Source organism: Megascapheus bottae, chromosome 9 (assembly GCF_031878675.1).
Source record: "Megascapheus bottae isolate mThoBot1 chromosome 9, mThoBot2.hap1, whole genome shotgun sequence".
In the NCBI taxonomy this organism is placed as follows: Eukaryota; Metazoa; Chordata; class Mammalia; order Rodentia; family Geomyidae; genus Megascapheus; species Megascapheus bottae.
The window spans coordinates 23,937,380-23,950,565 of NC_143517.1; the positions used below are offsets into that span (position 1 = coordinate 23,937,380).

Consider the following 13,186-nt stretch of genomic DNA (forward strand, 5'->3'; position numbering starts at 1 on the left):
AAAAGAAGAAATAGCTACTAAATTTTCCAATGATTTTTCCTGATCTGACATTTGTTGTTTTGACATTAATGACATTAATATTATTGATGACATCTCAGGGAAGAAAAAAGCAAAGAATTCCTTTTTTTAAGAGACTTGAAAACGAAAAGATCATCATTTCCTTATTCTTCTATGGCAGAAATAGAGCCCCTTCTTCACCTGAGCCTGAAACAGAATTATTGTCCTCAGGTGTTTCCTTCATCATACGCATTTACCCGTCTGAAATCGCAGGAAATGGTTTTTCCATCAGTGGTCTTGTACACGGACCCTCTCCAGCAAAGGGCTTGATCTTTTCTGATTTGAACCTGAAAGTTTCCTTGCCTTCATTTCCCTTCAGTCTCTTTAAAAGTCCCCAACCCCTCCCCCCCCAAGCCCACACCTTAAAAAAAAATTTTTTTTTTTGAAAGCCAGAACCTTTACTCTCTGGGGTGTTTTTCAGTAAACAGTAACGCTACATAAACACCTTTTGCACTTGTAAGTTACAGAAAATTTAAATGTTACCCCTGTGTGCATGCATGTTTCTTAAGGCACATGGATAACTCCTGATGAGGTGCAATCAGATACTACTAGCTAATTGGTGATGCAGTTGCTATATCAAGGTGGGGTTGTAAACAATGTAACTTTAAACTCTCAGGAAACCTTTCGCTAGGAGCAGATCTCTTCTCAGAGAAGTGGGAGATGGAATATGCTCTTTGGAAAGGCAGATTATTTTCCCTTAATGTTTAGTAGCCCTGACTTCTAAAACACGGCTACAAGTACTGAATCCAGATTCCTAAGGTGGTGATTTACTTTTTATCTTAATAAATACCATATCTAGGTTTTCTTGTCTGCTCCAAGCCTCTGGACTTTCATGTAACCTTAGCCAGTTGCTGAAGGCAAGCGGCTTTCCTGAGCAGGGCCTATGTCTGCTCTTTTCAGAAGTATGCTTTTTATTCTCCCAGGTGTTTTATTTGGTTTCTAATTCCATTTGCATCAGCCCTAGGATTTTCCAAATGTTCCCTGATAATGAAAAGCTTGAGATCCAGAAAAGTGCGTGTTTGCATTCTCTTTAGTTCCAAGCACGTGTGTCATAAACCTTTCTGTTGATATTTGGTAGATTTGGCACTTAAGGCCTAAGACAAGGTTTGCTAGCAGAAACCCAGAACATCAAAGGCCTGTCAGCTCAAAAGTAGCTGATGCTCACCTGTCCAGGAAACTGGGCGTTGTGGCATTTCCTGTTTTTAACTCATTTGATTTGTTACTCTTACCCTCTGTCTAGAATTCCTACATTTGAAGTATTACATACAAGATGTCAGTTGTGACCTCTGCTGTAGCACTGTATCAAGATACTGAGTAGCAGTGCATGTGAGTGTGGGAGGATTTCATATTCAGTAGGGGGTATTTAAAAGTATGTCTATTCTGAGTTTTAGTTAATTATCTTTTAATGAAAGTGTCACTCATATTCACATCTGTAATATTGGAAAGAGATAATTAGATTTTCAAATGAGAATCAGCCACCTTAAATTTTGTACCAGAAAATACCAAGTATATTTCATTCTAATGAGATCTGTAGTGGGGGTTTTAAAATTCATCATAACGTGCTTCAAGAAAGATAACTCAACAGACTCCAGAGATGAAAGGTCCCCCCCCCCAAGTCTTCTTAAAGCTATTACATTGAACTTACGCAATTCTGATAAAATATTCAAGAATATTACATAAAAGCTAGAACAGTACCTCCATCACCCTTGTAACTGCTACTTATTCTCATTTGGAAGTTTACTTTGACTAAACTAACCGCTTCCACCAGCTAGCCTTGGGTTTTCTCTTATGCCAACGCAAGGGAGAAAGATGGTAGGTTAAATAGAATGCCTGCGGATCCAGAGGCTAATTCCTTCTTTGAAATAGGCTGGGCCGGGTGCAGTGTTTGCACACAGCCAGGAACCCTTTATTTACATACATCTGCATATTTGCTCAGACCCCCGCTTTTCGCCATCAAAGTGTGCGGTTCGTGTGCTTAAGTATAATAAAACGGATAGAGAAAAGCTCTTCATCACCTTAACCCAGATTTCTCCGTCAAGCTCCCTAGTAAACACATCTCTAGTCCGATAGTAATTACTTGTTCTCATTAAAAACGGGGGAAAAATCTCGAATTGTTAAAGGGCATTGCTTTGGTGGCATTTATATTTTATATTCTTCCTCTCCCTACTCTCTCTCTCTCTCTCCACGGTGTGCGTGAGTGTGTGTGTGAGCGCGCGTGTGTGTATGTTGAAGTTTGGGAGTTGTGCGCAGGGGTGCGTGGGGTGTGAACCCCGGAGCCCCCCCGCCCCCATCCTCCGTGGCTCTCTGCGGTCGCCCCGGGTCCTCAGGCTCCAGCCGCAGTGCTCGGAGCCTGGGAAGTCGCTAAGCTCCCGGGCTGCTCCGAGTCCCGGCTGCGCGTCATTTTCAGTCTGGGGAATGTTGATCACCTCACTAATTACACCTCTCTCTCTCTCTCCCCCCCCCCCCTCCTCCCTCTCCCTCTCCCTCGCTCTCCTCTCTCTCATTCCCAGAGTGCATATCGGGAATAGACACACAAAGACATGCGCACTCAACTTAATCAGCCATTTTTTTTAAACAGGGCTAAAACGATAATAATTAGCAGAATAAAGACATATCGGATTTTCATTTCCTTCCCTCCTTTTCCCAACCCCTTCACAACCAAACAGCGAGACCGCGGTCGGCACATGCTTTAACTCCTCCGGACCCCCGAGGACCGCTCCAGGGCCCCCCCTTCTCCAGTTTCTACGCCAGCGATTTTTTATTTTTCACCCAATAAAGTTCGAGGATTATTTTTTTTGATTTTTTTATTCTTTTTTTTTTAAATGAACCCTCTGGTTTTGACTTGGATGTAATCAGCTGTAAGTAAAATAAAAGCAAAGCAAAACAAAACAAAACACAACAAAAAAAAGAGGCGAAGATCGAGTAGGAACTGCAGGGGAAATGGAAAGTAAGTTTTTTTTCTTTAACTTTTATTGAGTAGTTTGTGTTAAATTTAGGTCGAGTATCGATTATCTTTCCAGCCTGATCTTGCACAATCTTTGATATTTCGCTCCCTCTCTCTCTCTCCCCCTGTCTCCTCTCTCTCTCTCTCTCTCTCTCTCTCTCTCTCTCTCTCTCTCTCTCTCTCTCTCTCTCTCTCTCTCTCTCTCTCTCTCTTTCGCTCTCTCTCCCCTCTCTCTCTCTCTTCCCTCTCTCCCCCTCTCCGCCTCTCTCCGTCTCAGCCCCTCGCTCGCTCGCTCGCTCGCCCTCGGCTCCCGCACCCGGCCCCTCATCCCGACCATCTCTTCCGCCCGGCCCCTCTGTCCTCTCCCTGTCTGTTCTGGGCTCGGGGTTCGCTCCGCCGAGGGAGGACGGAGGCTCGGGGCCGGGGTGGTGGCGGTGGTGGTGTTGGGGGCGTGGGGGGGACTCGGTTTTCCACTTTCTCAGTGGTGGGGGCGGGGAGCTACGTTTTTCGGGGTTTAACTTTTGGATGAAGTGACGTCTGGCCGAGCAGTTTTTGTTTTGTTTTATTATTATTATTAATTATTTTTTAAATTTCTCTTTCTCTTCCCCTCCCCCCCACCCACCGGCTTTCTCGGGTGGTGCCTGTCCCCACGCTCCCGGGGCTTCCCTCGTGGCCGGTGGCGGGGAGCTGTCAGCTGCGCGGCGGCGGCGCGGGCATCGCCCCGGGGTCCCCGCGAGCCCCGAGCCCGCGCGCCCCGGCCCTCCGGTCCCGAGATGGCTCCCGCCTCCCAGCCCGCCCTCCCACCCTCCCAAAGTTTGGACGCGGGTCGACGGGGTCTGGAGCCTGCTTTTCTCTCTCTCTCTCTCTCTCTCTCTCTCTCTCTCTCTCTCTCTCTCTCTCTCTCTCTCTCTCTCTCTCTCTCTCTCTCTCTCTCTCTCTCTCTCTCTCTCTCGTTCTCCCCCCATCTACCCTCCCCCGCACCCTATTCATCCTGTGTTCTTTCCCCCCCTTTTCCCCATCCTTCCCCCCCCCCCTTTCTCCTTCTCAAGTTCTCCTCCCCCCGCCTCTCCCACCCTCTTCCCCCAGGGCGCGGGTGGTGCGGGGCTGGCGGAGGCCCGGGTGTGGTGCGCCCGGGGCGCAGGGTTCGGAAAGGACCGGGCGCGCGCCGGGGCCGGGCTGCAGGTAGACGCCGGGCGGCTGGGGCGGGCGGCGGCCCGGCTGGCGGCCGCGGCGCGGGCGCGGGGCGCGGGCGCGGGGCGCGGGCGCGGCAGGTCCGTTAGGAGGCGGGGTCGCCGGGCCTCGGGGCCGGGGCCCGGGAGCTGCGGGCACCCTGGCAGCCGGGTGTGCCTTAGCGGGGAGCGGGCGTGAGGGGGTCAAAATCTTTTTTTTTTTTTGTCAAGGGCGTGTGTGTGCGTGTGTGTGTGTGTGCGCGCGTGTGTGCACCAAGGGGCTGTGGCCGACCGGGAGAACTGATTCATCCCCTGGTTACCCCTCTTCTCCCCCCGGCCAGCCCCAAAAGGGTTTGGTGTCTGCAGAGCTTTCTCCCGCCACCGAGCGCGCCTTCCCGCCGGCCCGAGCGGCTCGGGGAATGCGGCTGGAATGCGCCGGGTCTCGCCTCCTTCTCCTTATTATTTTTCTATTCTACCCTTACCTTCCATTCTTTTTTTTTCTACCGGAAAAAACCTTCACATCTATCTCTATATATGAATAATAAAATTTCTCATGAAATTGTATAAAGTTTCTCCGCCGATGAGCAAGTTACAGAAGCCCCCCCATCCCTGCGCCCCTTCCCCCAGAAGATCGTGTGCTGGTTTGTATTTCTTTTGTTACCTGCGATCCGGGCGGGGAGGGGGGGTCCTCCTTTTTGGCCGGCTTGGGCTGGGGTCCGGCCCGGAGAGGAGGCTCTGGTGGACTCCTTTAGCCGCGACTCCTCACTTCCAAGCGGTTCTGGTGAGGTTTTAGCTACCGTTCGGAGAGACACCCTTCCTTGTAGGTACGAGAGGTTCAGATCGCAAACACGGATCTCCCCCCCCCCCCGACCCCTGCGCGCACACACACACACACACACACACTCAACACACTCTCAGACCCACAGAGTCTTCTTACTCCCCCCCTCCGCCTCCGGCCCCCACCTTGCGTTTCCCCTCCCCCTTCCAAAAAAAAAAACATACACACCACAACACCCCCCCCCCCCAACCCCCAGCAAACAAAAACCCAAAGACAAGTTCACTGGCCGAAGATGGTGGATTGACACTGACTCAGAGGCAGGTTCACCAGGAAATCTGGCCGTCCGGATTTCTGACAGTTGCATTTCCTCTCCTGAGTCCTCCCCCCCCCCCCGCCTTTTTTTTTTTATTAACTCTGTTCCATGTTTAATCAAGGATCATGTAGATGGCAAAAGGAGAGACAGAGAGGGAGAGAGAGAGGGAGAGAGAGAGGAGACAGGAAGAGAGAGAGAGGGAGAGGAGAGACAGGAGGTTCTTTTTTTTTTTTTTTTTTATTGTGTTCTCCTGGATTTTCAGTGGCTTGATCCCTATAAACGTTGAGTGGTTAAAGCTCATATGTAGTATTATATTTTTAGTTGGGTGGATGGATGGAAGAGTGAGGGAGAGGCTGTGGCTGCCGCTGCCTTTTCGGGTGTTGCTTAGATTAAGGCTGAGACTTGGCTGCGATTGGGACGCGACAGTGACACAGGCATCGATCGCTTCCATTGAGAGCAATGCAAAAACACAGCCCGGGTATGTAACACTCGCAGTGCCATCCACTCTTGTTTTACTTTATGTTTACTGGCAAAACGGACAGAGCAAGCTCAGACTTTCTTTTTTCCCCCTTCTGTCTCTCTCTTTTTCCCTCTCTATCTTGCTCTTTCCTCTTCTAATTGAAGAATAAAAAGAAGTGTGCGTAGATATTGTTGAAAAGAATGGGTTTAAAACTAAAACAGAAAGGAGCTATTTGGGATTATTTCACTATCTTTCACTATGTTTTAAGTTTTTTTTTTCCCTTCATTGAGAAGTACACTAAAGAGAATGAAGGCTTTCTCCTCCTCTTCCTCTTCTTCCTCCTCCTCTTCTTCCTTCTTCCTCCTCTTCTTCCTCTCCTCCTCCTCCTCCTCTTTCTTCCTCCTCTCTTCTTCCTCCTCTCTTTTTCTTCTTCTTCTCCTTCTTCTTCTCCTTCTTCTTCTTCTTCTTCTTCTTCTTCTTCTTCTTCTTCTTCTTCTTCTTCCTCCTCCTCCTCCTCCTCCTCCTCCTCCTCCTCCTCCTCCTCCTCCTCCTCCTTCTCCCCCTCTTTCTTCTTCCTTAAAAAAAAATCCTTAGGGGAATATTTGATAGTTTTTCAAGGATTGTGGTTTCAATCAACAGGAAGGCACACAAAAATAAAAGATGGCTAGCCAGCTGTTTTAACCTCTTGCACCTGGCTACAGTGTGGGGGGAGCCTAAGGTTTATACAGTTACTTTAATGGTTTTAATATTTATGGGATAAACTAGGGAGAGCATCAGTGTGTTTTTATTCAGTAGCTGGCTGCTTTTGTGTTAGAAAAAAAGTAAACTCATATTTGAGTGTTTTCATTTTTTATCACAATGAAGCTAGGGTCAGTGATATATGGGGGGAATCCCATAAATCTGAAAAGTGAAATGTACCCAAGGAACAAAGAAAGGTCAGGTAAACCAGCTGTGTAAGTCAAAGCAATAGCACCAACTGTGGGCTTAGACAGATAGTGGGTTCTGGATCTGCCAAAGTGAAAGTTGCCACTTAAAGTTACAAATGAGACAGCTGTGCTCAGCTCCATAGCAATCTTTTGCAGTTTTTTTTTTTTTACTAAATGAACCCAAATCTGTTCATTAATTTTGAGCTAGTTGGATTATTTTAGAAGACGCTGCACCAGCAAAGGAAAACATAAAGGAGGCTAAGAAAATCACTGCTTAATATTGCAGAATTTACTGCTTCCATTCTGACCATGAGCCTAAATTTACACAATGAAATTTGATTATCTCTAATAACAATATTAGATCCTGCCCTGGATGGATGAGAATTGAGGTGGTTTTGTTGATTGCAAGGGTTTAATGTTGCATTTCAGAATCTGATGTGGTTTGGCCTCCTTTCCATTAACTGGAAAACCCCTGAGGTTTTACAATTATTTCTTAAAGATAATACATTTAAGATTGCATTGGTAGACTGAAGAAAAGTCATAAAGGCAAGAAGGGAAGCCCTTAATAACTCTTGAGATTCAGACATGTTCAGCAGTTAGATTGGCTCTGACTTCACCAAGGGTCGACAATGTGTCATTTCCACGAAGCCAAATTGCCCTCTGCCTATATGATATTAATGTGCAAATCAATATTTCAGGGATTAAATTTCCCTTCTTCATTTTTTATGGTTTCTACCTCAATAAGTCTCAAGTCTATTAGAAGAGGCTGGATGATTTAAAATCTTTCACTGCAGGAATGGCTTGTCGAAGTCTGGTTTCACAGACCATTTTAGGATTTTCGTTATAAAGACTTAAAGGCATCCTAAGCAAGTTGAGAGGCAGTGTAGAGCCAGGCTCAATAGTGTAAAGCCCTTGTTCGATTAAGAGCTAAAAGGTATTGAAAATATAATAGATATGTTTATGTAGCATATATATATCCACATGCTGCTGCTTTAAAAATATTATGTTAATCATCTATTGATTTATTTCTAAATCAATGGAAGTTCCTTTCTTATTAGTGATTTGTTCAGCATTCTTGAGGACTATGTTAATTTCTTACGGAGTATGCATGAATTAGTTTGGTGTGAGAGTATTGGAAGGGAGAGATTTTTTTTTTCCACTCAGCAACATTTCACTAAGGAGTATTTTTAGAAACCATTGTTTGTGAGAGTAATAATCAAGTGGTGTCATTTGCATACCTTGTTGTCAGAGCTATCAGTGCATTGTGTGGCTGGATGACGTAGCTGATGTCTGTTAAATGAGGCCTTCTTCAATTCTGTTTTTCTGCTTAGTCTCTAAGCACTTAGTAGGGACAGTGTTTGATTTGACTCTTTTGGAGATGTATGGGAATAAAGGAAAGTACATGTGACTGGGTCAGAATTAATACAAAGCAGAAATGGGGGGGGTCAAAAGAAAAGATTGTGACTTTATCACAGAATCTGGGGAAGGTCTACTGTCTATCATTTGGTCGTGTTTTATAGTCTTAAACCATCTGGACGACGTTCCGCACAGCTGCACGAATTTCATATGTGATAGAACATTTTTTCCATTCAGTGTGAAATGTTCCTTCCTAAAAAACTTACACCAGACTCGCTTAATTTAGTCTGTTAAAAGAAACGCACATGAAACAGGACAAAAGGCTCTTTAATCTCTGCAAGCTGTTTGTTTTTCTTCAAGATTCCTGTCTGTTTGGGTTTTGAAAAGTCATGTTTATTGAAGGGATGATTCTGAGGTGTGACATTAAAATAATATATGATATTTTGGATTGGTGGCCACACTCCTGCTTAATTTGCGCAACTACTTTTTATGCCTGTCAAAACACAGAACTAATCTATCCTTATTTACAATTAATCTCAATGAAATTAATCTTAACTATGCTTTATTCAGTGGCTTAAAATATCTAATTATATTCAATTAACTGCTGTCATAGTAATTAACATTGCTTAATTGCCTCTGCATATATTTATGTAAAACTCATTAGGTGCTTCTGACTCTTTTTCCCTTTTCTGCTTGCTGTTTTTGTGTTGTCAAACCATTTGTGTCTCCCAAGGTTTGACAATGTCAATGAGAGCAAACTCTTAACATTTTCCTGAAATGAATGTGATTGCTTTTCTTTGAGAAGATATTTGTTATGAGTCTTTAAATACTAGCCACATTCTCAGCCCCTTCATCTCCCTCATCTCTGGTCACTGGCACACTCACAAAACATTTTCTGTCATTGTTGCTAGAAATATGAGAAGCCAGGTTAAGCTTTGTGTTCATAAATGAAGAGTCTTTCCCTGTCTGCCTAGGGGCTGTACCCACAGGCAGAGGGTTCTTCTCCCCCTACCCCCAATCCATTCCAAGGGTTAAAGACTTGGCCAAGGTTCAAACTGAGAAGCGCCCAGGGAAAGTGCATGTGAATATGTACAAGTTTCATGTAATTAGTGCTTAATTATATTAACATATGCAAATTGTCAACTTAGGAGCTTGTTGAGCTGGCAAAGATCAGCTAGACACAATTGCTGTATTGTTCTGAAGCAATAATGGATTTCAAGTTGGATTGTGGAAACACATAACTAGCTATCTAATTTAACTCATACCATGGTGAAATTTCATTAGTCTCCATGGAGACTGGGTTTAATTGTGCTGACTAATGTTCTGGGCTTCAGAATGTCCTAAAAAGAAAGCGTTGTTTGCCTAATCCACCTTACAATGACACTTGTTTGTACATGTTTCCCTTGTGTGGGAATTTGCATATGCAAATAAATAGTTTCTCTGCCCCATTTGTCATGGCTGTTCATTACCCATGAAGAGGACATTGTTACTAGGCTGTTACTGAGTCTCCCAAGACCGGATAGTGTCAACCAGTCCAGCTACATTCTTTCATAATTTGTTTCTGATTAATAGACCAGAGTGAGCCTCATTCTCTTTGGGCATATGTACAGGGAAGGTCAGTTCTGTAACAGAAGAGTTTCTGCAGTAACTAAAGGACTTTTTCTTCTTCTACTATACTTTTTCTACATATTAGCTAACATACTTATACTTAAAATAATGTGTTCTTGTTCCAAGAATGTCTCTACCAATAATCTCTAGACTCTTAATGCAAAAGAGGAAAAAAAAGATAGGAAAAAGACAGGGGATTCTGTTATTGGAATATTAATCCTGTTTTTAACAGAAAGGTAAACTGATATAATTGCTTTTCAGTTGAAGGAATGGGGGTTTATACAAGTGTGAAAGCATCGGAAAAGGATTAGCATTTTTTTTGCATAATGAAAAGCTCTGTTGAATAGGGTCCTGAATGGCTGACTGAATGACTAAGATGAAAGGAAGATGGAAATGCAGACTTCTCTTTCTTTATGTCTGTGCCCTGCTCTGTCTAAAGTTATGTTTGTCCAAGACTTGAGAAAACAAGCAGTGGCTCAGATTTCAGCAACTTTCTAAGATGTCCTTAGTTTCCATCATCATTGGGATATAATACTTATGACAATAGTGAAGCCCGAGGGTGATCAGCAGAAATTTGTATGTAGGAGCTTTCAGAAACATGCCGGCCTAGCCAAATATTGCCTAGTGCATATCACAAATTACCCAGCACTTTGCTGGCACCCCGCATACATACACACAAAATTACCCAGCAAACAATTACAACAACAACAATTATTTTAAGAGAGGCCAGTAGTGTGGTATGCATACTTGATTCATCTAAGGATGGAACAGATAGTGACCCCACCCCATTGACTGAAAATAACTATCAATTGGCAGAATGCTTCACTTGGGAATGAGTTGTGTGTTCTGACTTCGGAAATGTTAAGTTGTTTAAGAGGCCTACCAGCTCTGCTACTGGGAAGGTATAAAAGAAGAGAATAGAGTTGGAAAATATAGTTATGCTTTCTTAGGATTTAACTCATAAAGTTCTGACTGCTGTCTTTATGGGGCTATGGTCAGTCTATCACATGCTTCATTTAAGGATAAGCCTCTTTTACTCACCTAAGTGAGATAGCCTTTATTCTGAGAAATATTCAAAGTAAGATTTTCCCTTGTCACTAGTTGGGTCTGTAACTGGTCATTAGTTGACAATGAGATCAGAGATTTCAGTGATGTTGTTTCAGCCACCATTAGGGCAGTTAAAATGCCATACATGTTAAGAGTTTTTCAAAGGTGGGAATTGGTTCCTTTGTATGTATGTACATTGATAGGAGTGTAGATAATTATTTATAGATATTCATTTTAAATAAGCTCTTTCTGGTTTAGGTTCAACACAAATGATCCACTGAAGACTGCCTCAGAGCAGGGCTGAAGTAACCCACCAGATATTAACCTGAGTGGTTTGTTGCTAGCTGGCAGGACTTCCACTTACTGTATCACTTTAGTGGTTCAGTTGCTGAGGTACTATTAAGATGGTTATTTGGAAACTTGGGAAATCAGAAGTGCTTCACATAAATTAAAGTATAAGGGCTGCCTCTTGTGTGTAGCATATTTATTATAAAGGAAAAGTGTTTGATCTTTGTTATAAAGTCACCCAAATTCTTTATTACACTCCTTTTTAAAATTTGTCAAGAAATTCTGGATTGTTTCAGAAACTTTTATGGTTAACTTTATGATATGCTTGAAAAAAGTCTTAAAAGAACAAAAAAATCCACATGGAGGCTATTTTTTTACATGTATAAAGGCTTATTAAGGTATTTCCATAAGAAAAATGTGCTAATTTAAAAAATAAATTCATTTATATTTTAAGACATTGTTAACCAGGCACCATGTGTTGTAGTTGGCAGTGTTCCAGCCACCGTGGAAGTGGATCACACATGGGTTAATAGTAGCTTATGTGATGTCTGCATTCTCAGGAAATGGGCAAAAGCCCAGGGTATTCTGATATCAAGATTGTAGGAATGAGACAGAAAACAGAATATATGTTTATATGTGAACAGATGGACACATGTGAGAACTGAAAGTGCACAATTTCTCTTGGCACTTGTTTGAGTTATCCCTGATGATATAACCAAGATCTTAGTGCACTCACAGTCTTTGATGGCTAAGGAAGAAATGGGCTTTTAATGAGGGCTCAATGGCATTATTTTCTTGCATAGGGATTGTACTCCTTGTGATCTTGCTGGAGTTGATGTTTTGTTAATTCCCTAGTTTTGGAAGTTCACAAGTTGCCTTGAAAGGTTGATATGGTTTCAAATTTGATGTAAAATCCTCAGCTCAAGAATGGCTGCTTCCTACTCCGCTATTCCTTTAAAGTTTTGTGAGTGAAGAAAATATTTGCCTGGCTGAGGCATATTTGAATCATGCATGCACTTAACTTAAAGAGGCTAAAGTTATAGTTGACCAGTAATATTCCTGGTACAATTAGCCACTTCAACATGCAAGGGTTAAAAAATTTCATACAGTTTAAGATTTGAATACACTTAGTGAAAATGACAGAATAACCTGATGGTCCATGAAGGTTTTGAATAAATATTTTGCACACCCAGCTTAGAAGTTGACACTCCAGTATCAGATATTCAAATGATAGGTGATTACCTGTCTTTGGCTTACACCTGTGCTTTGATGATAATTACTAAATGGTGGTACTTTACCTTTAATGGTGGTGGTACATTTACATTTAAAGGCAAAGTTTGTAGGCTCCATTGTTTTCTAGCTATAAGAGCAGAAACAGTCTGCAAATATTTATTTAGGTCAGAATCATTTTAGCCAGAGAAAATTGACATGGGGTGAAAGTAGGCATCTTATAACTGTCCATAAAATTATTTCCTTCACTGTAAAGAAGAATAGAAATCCATAGTTGTAACAGTGTTAACATACAGAAAGAAATGAGATGGCATATTATACTCCTTAGTATTGTTAAAAGCAAAACAAAATAAAACCTCACAAGTTGTTTGTTTGTATTTCTGAGAATCTTGAATTTACCTACTTGAAGATATAAGTTGAAGAAACCAAGTCATCAGTAGATTTATGGTTTTCAAGGACTCTTTTATTTTACCTGCAGGAGTTTAATCATAGGGGTCCTCTCAAAAGCAGTTTATAATTCTGTCTCTCTCTTTTTTGAAAGCATATATTTTAGAATGATGTTAATAATACTCATGCCATTAATTAAAAATTAATAATCTCTTTTGGTGCGGTAGATATGGTTGTTCAGCTTCCATAACATTCTCCTTCTCTAGGAGCAAGTAAACTCATATCTACACATTGGCCTTCTTTCCACATTACCGCTTCCCTTTCCTCTTTAGACGCACTCACAGTGGTACTCTGTGGAATTTCTTTCTATATACTCACTCACTGTTTTTCATTTTCTAAGAACTGGCCAACACAGTCTCAACAGAAGAGAGTAGGTAGAGTGACAAGGTATTAAAAAATATCGGAGCCGGAAAATGGCCTGTATACTTGGCTTCTTTGATAATGTGGGATATTGAGTTCAGGAGGAGTTATCATTGACTTACAAAATGGGTTGTGCATGTGAAGACAGAACTGAAATACTGTATTACTGAAGGACTATGGCTGCTCAGGTATATTGAAAAGGG

The 13,186-nt window shown here is 42.6% G+C and overlaps 1 protein-coding gene across 1 annotated transcript in view; it reads left to right on the forward strand.

Annotated features, from left to right (window-relative positions):
* Positions 1-2,651: 2,651 nt before the first annotated feature.
* The window catches only part of Zfhx4 (zinc finger homeobox 4), a 183,499-nt gene continuing 172,964 nt past the window's right edge, over positions 2,652-13,186 (forward strand). The window contains exon 1 of the mRNA XM_090338972.1: positions 2,652-3,004. The gene's annotated coding sequence lies outside the window, so the exon portion shown is untranslated. The remainder of the gene's footprint in view (positions 3,005-13,186) is intronic.